Consider the following 17,814-nt stretch of genomic DNA (forward strand, 5'->3'; position numbering starts at 1 on the left):
GACATTCCCTTTTCTCTTAAGTCCTTTCTCTCCGTGCTACCTTTCTTTAGATAGCATTGAGCTTCCTCCTTTCCCGCTGATTTTGTGGAGTAGCTCTCTAGCTTTCTCCAGTCACTTGACTGAGGAGATGGTGGTTCTATTTCCTGGGGGAAAAGAAACAGCTTTCTCTACTCGCTCTTCCACAATCTTGCTCACCCCTAGGAACTTTTCAGCTGCTGGAACTTTGCAGGGAAACAAAGCAGTTCAAGGTTCCTGTGCCAAGATGTTAGCTTATATCGCCCCAGGCAGACACCTCTGTGCTCCATCTGTTTTGCCAAGTTCTCTTATGTCAGTGACAGCTGAGGGTTTATCTTTTAAGAAGCAGAGTGTTTGTGAAAGACGTGTCTTAATAGAGGAATAATAAGGCACACTAGCATGCAGAGCTCGCTTTGTGGGAGCAGGGTTTTTGCTGGAGGGTAATTTGGAGGTGAAGGGATGTGTGGAAGGAATGCCAAGCAAGGTGGAGCCGTCAGGGACAGTGACAAGAGGGTTCTTTTCATTTGAGAAGGGGTCTCTGGAGGCAGGATGTTGGTGTCTCTCTCGGGACTGGGTGGACCTACTCTTGTCAGACGACTTTGGTGGGTTTTCTGGGGTCACCCACTACCCTCTTTTCTCCCATCCAGATCGGAGACCAGCCACTTGCAGATCTGTACATTATCTCTAAGCTTGGGAGCAACTATGTTCTTTTGGTCAATGTGGCAGTTGTAAAACATTGTTCCAAAATTCTTTGGCACTCCTCCTGTCAAGGGTCGGGATCTGTGTCCCTTCCTTTTGAAACTAAGCAGGTGTGTGACTGCTTTGAGGCCATGCAGTGTCCACCTGATCATCTTGCAATGCTGGCCTTTCAAGAGCTCCTTCTTGGGAAGCTTCCCCTCAGAACCCAACCTCCATGCTGTGAGAAACCCAAGCCACATGGAGGGGCCATGTGTAGGTGCCCTGGTGGCTAGCCCTAGCCGAGGAGGTCTTTCAGCCTAGCCGGAGCACCAGACTTAGGGGTGGGGAAGCCAACATGGAAGCCATTTGCATCTTCCCATGGGAGGCTCAAGACATGGTGGAGCATGGAAGGGTAAACCCACTGTGCCCTCCTAATCTGAATGCCACCCACAGAATCTGTGAGCAAAACTAAATGGTGGTTGTTTTATACTATGAAGTTTTGGGTGTTTATTAAACAGCAAGGATAACTGGAACCATCAGTCTCTTGATCTCAAGTACAGCCGAGGGTCCCAGAACCTGTGTAAGCTCCCTAGTGCCAGAGTCGAAAGATGTACAATGTTCTCTGTAGACTGGGGTTCTTTGCAAGAAACTAGTACCCCAGCTATCTGACTTTATTTCGTAAGGCTTCCAGTATGTACCCAAATGATGCCATCTTCTCTGGGAGTATTTTTCCCAGCTTGGAGGCAGCTTCAGTTCCCATGACATTTGGGCATTTTGCCCTACCCTATCAGCCCTGATGGAAAATTCCAGTGAACCTTTTTTCCCTACAGCTATATTTAGTCTCTAAGAAACAAGCTTGAGCACCATGTCCCCAGAGTTTGTCAATCGTAAGTGAGGTTTCATCTCAATACCTTTTCTCCTCCTGCCATATTGTTCATCACTGAATTTGATACTGGGTTTTAGACCCTTGAAGCTTGAAAGATTTTTATCAGTCAATCAACAAACAGTGGTTGAGTGACTATCTAAGGGCCTGTGGAAGAAACAAAGAACTATATGACTCAGTCGAGGCTCTCCAGAGGGTGGTAATTTATTTGGAGAAACAAGACACAAACATGTAAAGGAAAACAGCCCAGAGATTATACTATTTCTAGCACTTCTATAGCACTTTTACCTGTGACAGTGAGTAGCAACTGTTCTTCATCTTCTTTGTGTTTCTGGTGAAGCCTTGGTCTTATATAATACACAGGATTATAAAGGAAATCATTCATATTTAAATATGGCTCTCTAAACACTAAAAAACAGAACAAAAAAAACCCATGAATTTGTGAATATAGTATAAGCTAATCTTCTGTATCGGCCCATTAAAAAACAAGTTCTAGCAGCAGTCTTATAATCACCGTAATTTTGAAGCAGTGATGACTATAAATTACATCCTGAGATATCTGCAACAATTGTGATATGACATGAAATATCTGAGGTTTCTATTGGTGACAATGTCACAGGTACAGTTAATACTTTCGTGGGGTGTGTCTACATTCATAGTTGAAGGTAACGCTACATTTTGGTTAGAGATTAGTGCAGGCAAAAAGGGATACACTGTCTGTAGCCCTTTTAAAAACAGTTACTACATTGAAGTTGACCTTGCTTTCATTATTACCATGCACCAACTATTTTTAAAAATGTCAGCGAAAAAATACATTCCTGTAGAGGTCCCCACCCTTGCCCCTGGTATGCCTCTGAATAAAGATGTAATTGTTTTTCCGCCATCCAAGTTCAGAGACCCCTGGATTCTATCTACAGAGCTCTTGGAGGTCCCTAGACTCTGGGTTGCAAACTGCTGTCACATGCGTCCTGGTTTAGTGTATGGACTTTGGAATCAGACGGGTCTGGGCTTGAGTCAGCTGTGCCGTTGATTGGTTATGTGGCCTTGAGAAAATTGCTTAACTTCCCTGAGAATCAGTCTTCTTCTCTGGAAAATGGGTTATGCTACTGGTGCCTGTAGTGAGTCAAGCGGTGGTGAAAATATGCCCATGTCTCAATCCCAGAAGCTGTGAGTGTGACCTTATCTGGGAAAAGGGTCTTTTCAGATGTAATTAAATTAAGGATCTCAAGATGAGCTCATCCTGGGTTATGGGCGGGGGGGAAGGCCCTAAATCCAATGCCAAGTGTCCTTACAAGAGATGGAAGAGGAGAAGACACAGAGAAGAGGAGAAGACACAGAGAAGAGAAGTCCACGTGGAGATGCAGCCAGAAGGTGGAGTGATGCGGCCACAAGCCCAGGACAGGCCACCAGAAGCTGGAATAACGGAGGAAGGATTCTCCCCTAGAGTCCTCGGGGGAGTGGGGGGTGGGGAGCATGGCCCTACTGATGCCTTGATTTTGGACTTCTGGTCTCCGGAACTGTGATGGAATAAATTCCTGCTCTTTTAAGCCTCGGAGTTTGCGGTGCTTTGTTAGAGCAGCCACAGGGCACTTCCATCCTGCTTGGGAGGATTTCTGGAGGTAATAATGGGGTGAAGAATTGAGCACCCTGCCTGGCCTTGGGGACAGCTCCATCAGTGGTGGCAGAGCTCGAGCTTGTAGCAGTTGATCTTCCCAATGGTGCTGGGAGCAAGGTAGCATGGCCTGGATTTCAGGTGAGGAAATGGGGTCTTCACTTCTGGGGAGGATGTTCGGATGGGGCAGGAGCTGCCTGCTGCCTTGCTGCCCTCTCCCACCAAGGACGCTTAGCCTGTGGGTCGGCTCTCCCTCTCCACCTCCAGTGCCCTTCTGTCCTTGGGGGTGCTGTGCCACAGACCCCAGGACCTGCCATCTCCTGGGTGGGCTGCTGCACATTGGGCCCATCAGCCAGTGGAGGGCTGTGCTGACTTAAGGGTGCCGTGAGCTTTTTATTAGAGGCTGCAGTTTGGGGTTTTATTTTGTTTTAGCCATTTAAACTGTTTTTAAGTATACAATTCAATGGTGTTCATTACATTCACAATGTCCTACGATCACCACCATCCATATCCAAAACTTTCTTGACATTCCAAATAGAAACTCCCTACCCATTAGGCAATATCTTCCCATTCCCCTCTCCCCCCGGCTCCTGGTAATCTCTGATCTACTTTCTCTCTCTATGAATTTGCTCATTCTAGATATTTTATATAAATGGAATCATCTAAAATTTGTCCCCTTGTGTCTGGCTGATTTCACTTTGCATGATGTTTTCTAGGTTCATCTTCATTGTAGCATGTTTCAGAGTTACATTCTTTTTTATGGCTCAATAGTATTCTCCTGTAAGTGCATATTATATTTTGTTTATTTATTTACCTGTTGATGGACAATTGGGTTGCTTCCACCTTTTGGCAATTGTGAATAATGCTGCTGTGGAGGTTGGTGTACAAGTATCTGTTTGAGTCCTTGCTTTCAATGCTTTGGGGTATAGACCTAGAATTGGTCAAGTCCCTCTTTTTTGCATGAAGACTCTTGACCTTGGGGATTTCTCCCTTCTTAGAACTCTTGAAGCCCCCTCTGGTCTGGGCCACTCACTTGGCACTTGATACATACATGGTGACTGTTTTACTCATGCCGGTTAGATCGTAGGTGGATGGAGGGCAGGGGGGTGCAAGACAATCCCTCTGCTTGAAAGGTGCCCACAAGGGCACCGTCAACTCTGCGCCTTCCTCCCTCTCCAGCTGGCAGCCCTGTACATTGTAAGTGCTTAGTAAATGCTTGTTGAGTGAGCAGAAAAATCAGTGGGTGAAGTGACCAATCCCAGGATCATGGCTCACTTCTCTGAGCAGATGACATTGGGCCTTGCTGCCCAAAGCTCAGGAATGTTATCACTGCCATACAGTTTAGGGCCCTTTAGAGTTTACCCAGCGTGTTTGCATCCATTGGCTTGTTTGCCTTGTGGGGTTGGCAGGGCAGAGTGATCATGTCTTAAAGTCAAACAGCTAGTGAGGCGTGGACCCGGGACCCAACTCTGGGTCTACTTAGTGGTCTGACTCCAAGAAGGATGCCTTCTCCACATTCTTTGGAGTGCAGCTGGGAGTTTAAAAACAAAGCTAAACAAAACAAAACTCTGGATGTACTGGCCCACCCCAGAGATTCAAATTTAATAGGTCTGGGTGTAGTCCCCAAAGCTCCCCTGCTGGTTCTATCCCGCAGCCCCTGGCTGAGAACCACCACCCTACACTAACGTAGAGGTGGTCCAGGCAGTAGGTAGGCTTTTGTGGATGGTTCGGAGCCTAGATTTTGGTGCCAGAGACCTGGGTTTGAGTCCAGGCTCCCTTGCTCACAAGCTCTGCAGTCCTGGGTGAGTGACTTCAACTCTTTGAGCCTCAATTCTCTCATCTGTAAAATGGGGGTTCTAACAATGCCAAGCCCTTTAGGGAAGTTGAGAAGATTGAATGAGATGATGTGTGCAATGCTCCTAGCACATCGTGAGTGCTCAAAAGATCATAAGTGCCACCACTGTCTTTATTATTTTACTGATGTGGCCACCCACTCCCCATCTTGGCTCACTTCTTGTGTGGTGTTCTTGTGTAGTTCCGGGTCCCAAATCCCAGCATTCATAAATACCCTCATGCTGTGCTGTGCTCAGAAGGCAGCAGCTCGGCTGTCCCCAGTTGCTTTATCCCAGTGGGACCCAGAAGATTTGAAGCTGTAACGTGCCATTTATTACCTAAGCAGGAGGAATGCAAAGGAAAAGACTTCTGCACTCAAAGCACTTTTGCTTTATTAAGAGCCTATCTAATGCAAAAAAAAATGCCCACAGAACTGCTTTCCACGGCAGCTGTATTATCATTATTTTCAACACTCTGAGGACAAAATGTGATTAGGGGCTGAGGTAGGGTGAGTGTTCAAGTGCTGGATTTAAATCCAATTTTGCAGGTTGAGTCTGTGTTAATGCAATATTATAGGATTTGGAGGCAAGAGCCTCTGTGGTTTAATCCAAGGTTTCTCCAACATCTGGGTCATTGGCAATGTCACTGCCACTTTTATGCTAACTATATCAAGGGAATAGTTGGGGAGAGAGCTAATTCTTAATTCCCACAATGGTTGCCTTTGAGGCACCAAACACACACTCCTGCCAGCGGACCTGTCTTGAAATAGAAATGGTTTAACCCTTTCTGATGATTAGTCAAAGCAAAGAAATACACATACCTGGTATCTTTCCACTCTACCCAGATGAATTTCAAACAGGAGTGATCAGAGATCAAAGAACGATGCAAATTTAATCAAACCACCACAGCCAAGCATCTGTCAGCCTGCTAGGAGGCCCCAGGAGCCCGAGCACGCAGCAGCACACACGTTCATTGAGCACTTATTCATCAAAGTGCTATGTGCCAGGCCCTGCGAATGGGACAATGATTGGGAACTCACTCCCTTCCCAGATGGACTTCAGGGTTTAGCATGCAAAAAATTGTAATAAAAATACTTCCATGACCAGAGCTTTAAGAGAGTGGGGTCAGACACTCTTCCTAGGCTGACCTAACAGACATTCTCAACCTTTTCTCCCTCTCCCTATCCACTATAGAGACTGGGGGAGTTAAATACTTGTTTCCTAGCATCCACTGCAACTAGAAGTGGTTGGTGATGCAATTTGGGGCATGAATTAGAAGTAGAAGTCTGCTGGTGGGCTTCTGGAAAGCTTTCACTCTCCTGATAAAAGAGGAGAAGAAGCTGACTTTGTTTCTTTTCCCTTATTCTTTCTAGGAAAGCAAGGATGATGCCTGGATGTGTGGCAGCCATCTTGCAACCATGAGGCAACAAGCTTAAGACAAAGGCCACTGCAGAGATGCATTCCTGATACTGTCAGGCCAAATCAAAGCTGGCAGCTGCCTTCCTTGGGACTTCCTGTTATGTGAGAAAAAGAATCCCTTATTTGTCTAAGCCACTGTAAGCCAGGTTTTCTATTCCTCATGACTGAATGTAACCCTGGTGGCCATAGAAAAGAACAGATAAAGCTCAAAATCAGGGGCTGTTGAGGTGAATTGGCACAGGAGGAGATCAGGGAAGGCTTCATGGAGGAGGGTGCATTTGAGTTGGACTTAAAAGTCTTTAGGATTAGATCTGTAGAGATGGGAGAAAGGCAAGCAATAGCGTCAGCTAAGGCAGAAGTAGGGAGTGGGATATGGCTGGGGAAGAGCGGTAAATTAGTGCAGACTGGTTTTGACTACAAATTGCAGACACCAAACCCAAACTACATTGGAAAAAAGGGGCATTTATTGACTCATGTGACTGACTGTGAAGCCCAAGAATTGATCCAGCTTCAGGCAGGTCTGGGTCTAGGAGCATAAATTATTTTGTCAGGAGTTTGTCTCTTGTCTTTTTAGCTCTTCTTCTCTTTGGCTTCATTTTTGGAAAGCAGACAAGACAATCAGCAGCTATTTACTGAGGTCCCATCATGTACCAGGGACATTATGTACCAGTGCCAGTTTCCCATCCTTCCAGCTTAGAAGCCTCTGTAGAAAGGAAACTTTGGGCTCAATATCCAACTACCAGGCCTTGGCAAGACTGCAACTGGCTTTGCTCAGGTCCTTCCTGATTCATTTGCTGCAGACAGCGGGATATGGGGTCTTCTGAAAGGAGACTCTGAGCTGGGGTCCCCACCTGCAGTGTCCCCGCATGTGACAGGCCCAAGGGGACAACGCCGAGTCAGGGATAATTTCCCCGAGGCATCAGCAGGAGACAGTGGGCCGAGCATCCCGGGTAGACAAAAACCACGGTCCTCAGGAGCGGGTCATTCAGGTGCGATTAGATTCAGGAGATCTGCCCTGAGCACTCCTCTCGAGGTCCCTGATCCCCTATGACTGCTCTCATCTTTGCTGAAAATGTGAAGACTAGGGACCAGTGGGGTTTGCCATGCTGTGCAGTTGGCAGCCCCTCCAGAGGACACTGCCAATTTCCCCAGGGGCCGGCTTCTCCAGCAGAAACTTCTCGCACATTTATTCCTTTTTCCTTCCTTCATCTGCCTTTTGGCTGGATTTTCTTACTGTCAAAGAAGCAGGTCTGCTTCTCTGTCTCATTGAAGTAAATACTGTGGCAGGAGGGATGGGAGAAGCAGTCAGTCCCAAGGTGTTCTCGTTCTCTCTGGGCTGAAATGGAACCCAAGGCAGCCTGGGGAAGCCTGGTATCCTGCATTCCATGTCTTTCTGCTCCTTCTCAGCATGCGGGACAGAGGGCCCTGTCTATCCCCATCTTACCCGGATGCTCGAGGGGTCCTGCCTTGGGGCGTGGCCTCTAGCATTGCCTGGAGCCCCTCCCTCGACCCAGCCACCACCAGCAGAAACAAAGCTGCTGCTCTCCACCTGCTGGAAACTTTTCAGTGCACACACTCTCAGTCTTAGGTGATCAGACAAAGAGTTGCTTTGTGCAGCTCAGGAGATAAACCTAATTTGGACGATCTCAGTTTCTTTGTTTCTGTTCAGTCCCCGGAACCACCCTACTCCTACTACAGTCCTTTGCCATAAGATGGGTTAAGAAATCTGCCTTTTTCCTGCATTTGCTCACCAGCTATTTATTGAGGTCCATTGTGTACCAGGGACTTTCCTTGGTTCCATTCTTTGGCCAAGCACAGCCTCCTTCAGATCTTTTGGCCACTAAATGCAGCAGGCCCCTCTTACCCTGCTACGGAGTGACATGTTTGAATTGAGTGCCCATCCTCTCCTCTCCTTCTGCCTTCTGAATTCTTGCCAATCTGCACTTTTCCTTCCTCTCCTTTTATTCCAGCTCATTTTCTCTCCATGCTTCTGGCTCCCCTTTATAGCTTGCCTTCTTTCACACCAGTGGCTCTTGTAGAAATACTCCTATTTGGAGGCAGAAAATGTAGTAAAGAGAAAAGGCAATTTGGGAGTGAGAAGAGTTTCTGATTTTAAGGTCTGGCAGCACCACTCACTATTGTGACCATGGGCAAGTTATTTAAGCTCTCTGAGTCTGTTTCTTCAGCTGTAAAATGGGCAGGATTTTAATACCTACCCCTTACATCTTTTATGGGAATTAAATGAAGTGATTCATGGAAAAAAAGTTTGAGGTTGCCCAAAAGCATGTTGCAGGCCTTTCATGCGTGTGCAATGTGCAGAGGCAATTTTAGTCACGACTGCCACAAAGGGATGTTTGGGGACACAGGAATGTGGGAAACTGTCCTTCACACCCAGATTTCAAGCTTTGGGAAAGCTCTGGATTTCCAGTGCTTCCCATCCTTGCCCCAAGGCAGATATTAGAAATGGTTTCTGGATTAATTTCCCCAAAAGCATTCAAGGTTTTATGTTTTGGAATGTTTGAACAGCATGGAATTTTAATCTCCCTTCTGCCACTCCTACTCTTATTTTGGAAAGGGACTTAAAGTCACATTTTTGAGATTCCACGTGTGTGACCCACTGAGCTATTTGGGGTGTCTGTTTGCTGCTGTTTATAACCCTGGAATCATGACCTGGCTTCTCCTGCGGCTCTGAACTGACCCCAAAGCCCCTGCGTCTCTCCTGCGTCTTCTTGGCTCTATGATTTTATGCCTTTCGTGGGCTCTTGGTTTCTGATTTAGATCGGGCATTCTCAGATTCCTTGGCTACTGACTCTGTATATCCCCGATTCCTCTCCTGCTCCTTCTTCTGCGACTCCGTCTGTGGCCACGCAGCCTTCTCCGTGGTCCAAGCCCTTCCTGGGGCTTTCTGGTGGGAAGGCTGTCAGATACTCTCCCCTTGACATGAAACCGCACTGTTTTCATGGAATTGGTGAATGCCGATTGAATTATCTGTGCTCCAGAGAGACTTACTTCCTTTACTTGCACATGGGATACCTTCTCCACTTTCTCTTTGATTCCAAAAACTTTCCTTTTGAGTCCAAAGCATTGGTATTAAGGGTACATGGAAAGCGGAGAGGTAAAATAACGGGTCATGCTACCCCCTAGTGGCAGATCGTGGCAACACACATCGCAACACAGGCGAACGCTTTATATCCTCTTACCAAAAATAAAAAGCTTGAGACACAAAGATGAACAGAGAGTTTGGGCAATCCTCCTTATGTTACTGATTTAAATGTTTTGTCACTGTACTCCTTATTCACAGACACCAATATATTTCTTTTTAGCTTCTTTTTAGGGATAATGGATTGTTAATACTTATTAAAAATGTTTTGTGTTTAATGGATTCACAATAATGTATACAGTATTTATATGAATAAAATAATGTTTTTCTTTATAATTCATGTGGTTTTTCCCCAAAAAACTTCCTTGTAAAATTGAAATGTGTCTTATACCCCTGGCATTTTACTTGCCGGCAAATATGGAAACCACCGGCTCTGCTGCACAGCCAGCCATCCAGGGCTGACCAAATGGTTCTGCTAATCCAGGGTTTTGAGCATGCTGACTCCATGCTGTTAGGAGTTCTCTACGGGAGTCCAGCAGATGGTTGGTCAGCCCAGATTTGGGTCTGCAGTGCTGAGTGGTCTTCTTGGCCAGTGCTCCGATTTCCTTTGGACTCTTTGCTTGCATGCTTTTGGGGTCTGGCAAGAGGTTCCAGTGATTCTCAGCTGCAGACCAGACTCTGGACATTACGGGGTCCTGTGGCCTTTGCCACATTGAAAGTATTTAATACTCACATTCGAACCGGGGTCGGCAAACTTTTTCTGCAAAGGGTCAGGGGGTAAATATTTTAGACATCGTGGGCCATATGATTTCTGTTGCAACTACACAATTCTGTGTGAAAGCAGCCACAGACAATACAGAAATGAAGGGTGTAACCGTGTTCCAATAAAACTTTATGGACACTGAAGTTTGAATTTCATGCAATTCCATGCAGTTTCAATGAACTTCATGAAATATCCTCTTTTGTTTTTTTCCCCCAATCATTTAAAAACATGAAAACCGTCGTTAGCTTGGGGCAGTAGAAAATCAGGCAGCTGGCTGGATTTGGCCCGTGGGCCATAGATTGCTGACACTTGCATTGTATTTCATCACCCCTTGCTAACAGGTGGCGATTTTTCTCACAATCCTAAAATACTGGATTCAGGCTTTTACCTCTATCTGGTTTGCTGGATAAAACCCAGTCCATACTGGCTAAGAACTTTTGTCAATTCCAAAAAGGCACATATTTGCTTAGGTATATTGAACTCCTTGGTCTTGCCCAGCCTTTTATTTCCGCAGAAGAATCTGTTGATCCGTTAAAAATTCTCTTTCAAAAGCAGATTCAGGGATGTTTTCAAAAAGTCTAATTTACAGCCTTTGGGACCTCACTCAGTTGCCTCAGAATCTTTTTTTTTGCATGCGCACACCGCTGTCCATTTTCTCCTTTCTTCTTTCTAATTAGCTGATTATCTAATTAAACACTTTCTCATTTAGAGGTTCTGAGATCTCACTGACTGCTCTAATCATCCGGTGGCCCTCCTGTGGCCTCTTCTATTTTCTTTTGAGATGAAGTGCCCAGAAGTGAATAGCCGTCAAGGTCAGATCGCCCGCATTTCTATTATATCCTAGCACCCCATTATCACAGTGTTAGCTCTTCCTTAATACAGACTAATAGCTGCTTCTCCCCAGTGACCTCCAGTGAGCGCTGAGCAGCCATCTTCATTGTTCTCTTTGTGATAATTTCAAGATCTTTTCCTTAGGAAGTCATAACTAATTCAGGACCCATAGGTGATCATTAATAGTTTAAATGGCTCTGTCGCGTGTGAACTGCCTCCCATGGGCCATTTAATTTGTCAGGTGTCCCCTGGCTGTGCTTGCCCTGCGGTCAGCCCCTGCCCGTGCCCTCATTAACCTGGCCTCTGTGTGGCACTTTCGTTCAGTCAGGAGAGGTGTTCTGTTAATGGATCTGACTTAAGTTCTTGAAGTCCAAGGGGGCTGTCTCTGGAGGATTCTTGATCCTGGCATTGTGTTTGGATTTTGTTTGCTTCTGGTCAGAGAAAACCTAGGGCTTTTACTGTACCTGAAAGCTTTCCCAGTTTGGGGGCTTTATTGGGCTTTAATAATGAACTGCCTCTAGAGGATTTCTGAGACAAGGTTCTGTCCAGTTGGCTAGACTAAGTTTTTTAGCTATCCCAAATTGGTAATTGTTTCTGATATTTAAAAACACTGATTACATTGGGGAAATTTGAGTATGGATTGTAGGTTAGGTAATATCCTCCTGTCAATGATAAAGTCCCAATATTTGATCTTTGCACAGTGGTTGAGGCTGTCCTTGGACATGGGAGCTGCACGCTGAAGGGTTTGGGGATAGAGGGTCATAAAGTGGGCACCTTAGGAGGTTCAGTAAAGAAGATAAAGAATGTAAAATATAATGTAGCACCCATAAACACACACATACATTGAGAGAGAAAACAAACAAGGCAAAATGGTAATGGAGTGAATCTAGGTGAGAGCATATGGGAGTTCATTTGTAAAGTTTTGCTACTTTTCTGTTGGAAAATAAAATGAAGAGTTTAATCGACCAGGCAACTGGGCCAATGGCAATAGTACCTAAGACATCTGTGGGACTGTCGGCCTGGCCTTACCTTCCCCTCAGTGCCTGGGCCTCCTGTGTGGTTGGATTTTATCATGGCATGTAACTGCTCAGCCCCCCTTGCAGCCACCGTGCCCCAGGGTCTGTTCTTGTGGTTCTGGTCCCCGCCCCTGCTGGCCTGTCCCATCTTGGGCAAGGGGTCGTCAGATGTGGACTGAACACCCGGGCGTGAGTGGGGAGTGAACTGACATTGTCCCCATTGTCCAGGAGTCGAACATGAGGACAGAGACTGTGGCCGATTGAATTCTGTACCCCAGCAAAGACACATTCTTAATCTCAGTCCTGGGTCTTAATCTTTACTCTCAGTTGTGTTCTTCTGGGTGTGAACTCATTTGTAAATAGGACCCCTTGCAGGTGTATTACCAGTTAAAATGTGGACTCATTTGTGAATGTGATCTTTTAGGGATGGTCACACTGAATCAGGCTGGGCCTTCATCCATGCTGCCGGAGGCCTTATAAAAAGCCAGACTTCAGGAGGAGACCAAGGACCATGCCATGTGTGGAGGACCACTAGCTCTAGAACAAAACCGACTTGGGGAGAAAGCACAGCTCTGCCTAACCTCCAAACTGTGAGCCAGTAAAGGCTTGGTCTTTAAGCCAACCTACTTTTGTTAAGCCGAACAAAAATCACAAGGGCTATGAAGAAGTACAGGTTGCTGAAGGGAGCTTGGCTAGGACCTGAGCCATTCAGGGGCTCAGGGAAGAGCTCCTGGGGGGAGTGGTAGGATGGTGGGGCCTGGCTTGGCAGAGAGAGGGGGAAGGCATGCTGTAGACGGGGGACCAGGACGTGGCTGGGACTCGAGGCTGCAGCAACAGGGCCTGCTGGAGGTGATGTGAGGTGGGATCCGAGAGCGCTGGGGAAGGGAAAGGTGGGTGGGTGAGGCAGCTGCTTTAGTAATTTATTTTTCTTAATCTGAGAGCCATGGGAAGGGTGTAGGCAGGAATGTCAGGATTGGGTTTGCATTTTTGAAAAAAAATCCCTCAAACTGCCATGTAGGAAATGCACCGGAAAGAGCTAAAATGGTGGGGAGGGACGTTGGGTGGCTGTCCCAGCAGTCCAGTGAGTGGACAGTAGGAAAGTGAAGCCACAAGCAGACAAATCCCCCGAACCACAACTTGGGGGCAAATTCTCCTACCCCAACACCAATCACCAGGGGTGGGACTGAGGGCCCAGGGAGGGATGCAAGAGGTAGCCTGGTCATGACGAGGTACAGGTCTTGGGGTGACTCGGGAGTGGAGTGAGGCCTGTGCAGAGGGCAGATTCTGGTAAAAATAAAAACAAACAAGCCAACCAGAAAAGCTCCATGCTTTCCAAGATGGGAGGCTGGGTGTGCGGGGAGAAAGAACAAGGTGGATTTCAGGGATATGTGGGAGTGGACTTGGCAGGCTTGGGGATGGATTGGCTTACCTTGGTCTGATATCCTTTAGTTGCAAATTTTCTGTTTTTCTTTTGTATTTATCAATCTGGTAGAAAATACTTTTTTGTTTTTTCCACAAAGCATTTGCAAATATATCCATTTACATGGCATTAACTAATCATCTCACTTGTGTATTCATGAGAAGCATATGCCTCGCATAAAGGCAATGGTTTATCTCATTCAACAAGATCATGTTAATTAGGAATTGGGACCTACCCATCTCACCTATTCTGGAAACTTAAGATGTAAGAGAGGGAAATTAATGTCATTAAAATAAATCTGTTGTACTTATGAAATTGCACATTAGACAAAAGGGTTTATATTGGAAGATATTCATTTTGACAGGGAAGAGGCCTGGTATGATGCAATCATGCTACTGACAAATAAATGCCGTTGTACTTCTCCATGCCATGATGGATTTACAATTATCGTAGTACACCGTTCTCTTTGATTTATGACATCCTGTTAGCCACGGAATTACTTAGCAAAATCAGTTTGGTTTGATGTAAGATTTTTTTCCTTGCCTAGAAGAAATTTTGGCCTGAAGAAAAGATGACATTAATTTAGGGATAGTGGAGTTATCATTGAGTTATCAAAATAAATCTGAGGACATAAATCAATTCTGCTGCACGGAGAATGCTAAATCGATAAGTCCAGAAAGACTTTATTGATTCCTTGGCCATCACTCAAGCATTCTTCATTAGATTCCTCAGCCATATGTTTAATTGAAATGATAATGTTGATAACTTTGGGTAAACCCACGCATCCTGACTTTGATATGGTGGTTGTTCAAGGTAATGGAAATGATTTGGCTGGGCTAGCTCTCTCCTTCAGATTCGGGAGGGTGCGTACATCTTTTTCCTGTCTCCTGAAGCTTCTACTCAGGCAGATGCTGGCTTAACAGTTTTAAATCACTCCTTTTAAACTTAATTTTAAGAAATTGCATGAACCACCTGGTCATGATATTAAAGGAACATTCAGAAAAATTACTCATTATTAACACCACCCTAACATATTGGCAACTGTTGTAATGAACTCAATGTGTTATCTTTCTCGTGACTGATATTTCTCACTTAAAAGATTGTGACCAATTTAAGCCAAGAGTATTTATCTCTGTAACCCTTAGATCTTTTTAAATGATTATTTTCTCACAGTGGTAATCAGAACTACATTGGTCACCTCCTGCTACCTAACAAACAACCCTCAGCTTTAGTGGCTTAAAACAACCACTGTTGTATTTGCCCATGATTCTGTGGGTCAGCTGGAGGCTCTTCTGTTCTGGGCTTGCTCAAGGGGGGCTGGACAGCCTGCAATGGTCTCACTCACCTGTCTGACAGTTGGTGTGTGGTCAACTAGAATGACGACCTGCTCTCATTGGCCAGTAGGCAGTTCACATGGTGGAAAAACAGATCCCGTAGGCAAGAGGGGCTGTACTTACCAAGCACTTGTGTAAGTACTTATCAAGCCTCTGCTTGAGCTATGCTTACAAATACCCCATTGACCAAAGCCAGTTACACACCAAGCCCACATCTGAGAGGTGGGGAAATGGACACTGTCTCTTAATTGGAAGAGCTGAAAAACACTGTGGCCATTTTTCCAATGTATTATAGAAACATAAATAAAATTATGGTTTTGTTTTCTTTTTCCTCCTCTAAATCATGGCCTTTTTTTAAAACAGTCATTTCCTGTATTTCTTTATTAGTACACTAAATCCCAAGATCTATGATTCAAAGTAGTAGCTGTGGACAATATTTCAAGATACTTGTAACAATTGCAATGTAACATAAAAAGTAACCATAATTTGCACCGATGAGAAAGTCACAGGTTCTGCACTTTTATAGTCATGATTTGTTGCCAGATTCATAATAGAAAGTAAAGCTTAATTTCAATTGTATCCTTGAAAATAAAGAGCCAATATTTTCCTTCATTAAGTTCACAGATACCCCTCCCTTCTTTCCAGTTTACAAACCCCTACTTGAGGGGTAAATTCAGGACACCTCTTGAAAGTTTACTCAGAGAAGAGGCAAACCTCATCCTTGAATTCCCACTGTAGTGCAGATGAACAATCTGCAATGTTTCTTTCCTAGCTGTTTTCATGGGGGTTGTAGCAGATTCCCACACGGGGCTTGTGGGTTCAGGCCGTGTTGATGAAATAATGATACCTGAAAACAAGTTCATCAATGCAAGCTGCAGCTTTCCTGGTGGCTTCTGTGTTGTGCCGGTTTGCCAGTGAACTTCATGTGTTTCATGTGTTACGGTGAACAGTTCATATCACTGTCCTCCACCTCGGAGGTCAGCAGAGTGTGGCACCGTGGGACACCCATGGGCAGGAGCAACATGTCCACTCTGGTTATGGGGCAACCCTGGAGGTGGATCTCCTTGGCCAGCCGCCCCTTCTTCTTCAGCATGCAGGCCTCCAGGTATAGCGGAGAGATGGGGGGCTGCGTGGGCGGGGTGTCTGTGTCCTCTGAGCTGTCTTCTAGGTCTAGTGGGTAGCTGTGGTCTGAATCATAGGAGCTCAGGTCCCCACAGGTCACAAATGGCACGATGATGCGGGTAGGGCCATCCAGCTGGTTGAAATCTGGGTCGTAGGAGTGGTCCAGCAGGGGTTTGGCCAGTCTGGCAGGAAGCCCTCAGGGTGAGCCATAACTCTGTCAGACAGCGAAGGCCTCAGTGCTGGGGTTCTGGCTGCTTCTGGGCTTGGCACAGATGACATTGGAAAAGAAGATCATGTAGCGGCCTCAGAATATCTTGGCCACAAAGCAGCCCCCAGGCTTCAAAATGTGTGTAGTGACGTGCAGAGCAGCTAGGAGGAACTGGGCCTGCATGTGCTCTCAACATCACGGAGGCCAGTTACATCGGGAGCCCCATCGCACATCACTAGGTCTGCAGGGTGGCCCTTGAAGTGCTGGATGATCTCCTGGTAGTGGACAGCTGGGTGATGACCCCTGTACCTGTAACATGCCTGGCCCTGGAGCCATAGCCTGCAGGTCCACGGCCTGTGGCCAGCACCCAAGCTCCCAGTCTCCTGGCTCAGCACCTGACTCCAGCTGCCCAGGACTGCACAAAGGTTGACTGCCCGGGTCACACCTTGGAAGAGTTGGAATTCCTCACTGAGCTAGAGCAGTTTGCAGGTGCTGCGGGCACGCCAGCCACTCTCCTTGGCCAGGCGGTAGTAGGCATCCTGTTTGTCCTTTGATGTCCTTTCCATGTCATACACTCTGTTTGTCCAGGGACTTGCTGACAGAAAGCTTGGTGAGCGGGGTGAAGTGGGAGTCAGGGGGCTGGTCTGCCAGCAGCCCGAGCCTCGGCGAGAGCACCAAAGGGTGGGAGATCGGACGGCTCCAGTTTGTGTCCCTGGTTGACCCTAATGCCTCTCGTGCAGGCCTAAGGGCTAAGGCGATGTGGCGTGCTTGGCACTGGGGAACGTGGGAGCCGGGGCAAGGTCTGGACCCAACCTGAATGTGCAACGTGAGCTGCTACATGGCTTTTTAAAAAGCTAACATATTGGCTATTTGCCTTGTGCTAAATTGTTTTACATACATAAATCATTTAATTCTCAGATAATCTTTAAATGTAGGTAAAATTATTATCCCCTTGTTACTAATGAGGCTCAGAGATGTTAAGCTTCTTGCCCAATGTCACCCAGCTAATAAGTTGGAGAACAGAGATTTCAACCCCGATTTCTCTGGTTACAGAACCTTCCTCTAGTAGGCTTTCATGATGATTACTGCTTCCCTCTCATTGGGTGTTTAGGTGTTGCAAAGATTTTGAAGTTGTAGGAAATACCAACTGGAGGATTCCCCCAAGTTGTGTGTGAGGCTGATCCAAAGGATGACTTGGGCCTTGTGAAGAAGTTGTGCCGTCTTCTAAATCCACCAAAAAGACATCTTCTGACTTTCGGCAATTTTGGTGTTTGCTTTTCTCCTAAAACATGGAGGCAAAGGGGTGGTAGTGAGGGTCTGTCAGACCCTAAGTTCAGGACTTGGGCCCCGTCCATGTGACTGCTCTACCCCCAACTCAGGCAGGAAGAGTCTTGTGATGAGTCCAGACTAAGCACTCAAATGTGGTCCACAAGTCTTCATTTTCTTCATAGGTCAGTTTTCCCCCAAATTATTACCATGGAATTAATTATGCAGGCCTCCTCCAGCCTCTCCCTGGGCAGCCACCTGACTGTCACCTCCTGGGGTGGAGTCCAGGTGATCCGACTTTAGAGAAGGCCGTGG

The 17,814-nt window shown here is 46.2% G+C and overlaps 1 pseudogene; it reads right to left on the reverse strand.

Annotated features, from left to right (window-relative positions):
• Positions 1 to 15,840: 15,840 nt before the first annotated feature.
• Positions 15,841 to 16,799, reverse strand: LOC119544881 (annotated as a pseudogene).
• Positions 16,800 to 17,814: the final 1,015 nt, after the last annotated feature.

This window comes from Choloepus didactylus, chromosome 9 (genome assembly GCF_015220235.1).
Source record: "Choloepus didactylus isolate mChoDid1 chromosome 9, mChoDid1.pri, whole genome shotgun sequence".
In the NCBI taxonomy this organism is placed as follows: domain Eukaryota; kingdom Metazoa; phylum Chordata; class Mammalia; order Pilosa; family Megalonychidae; genus Choloepus; species Choloepus didactylus.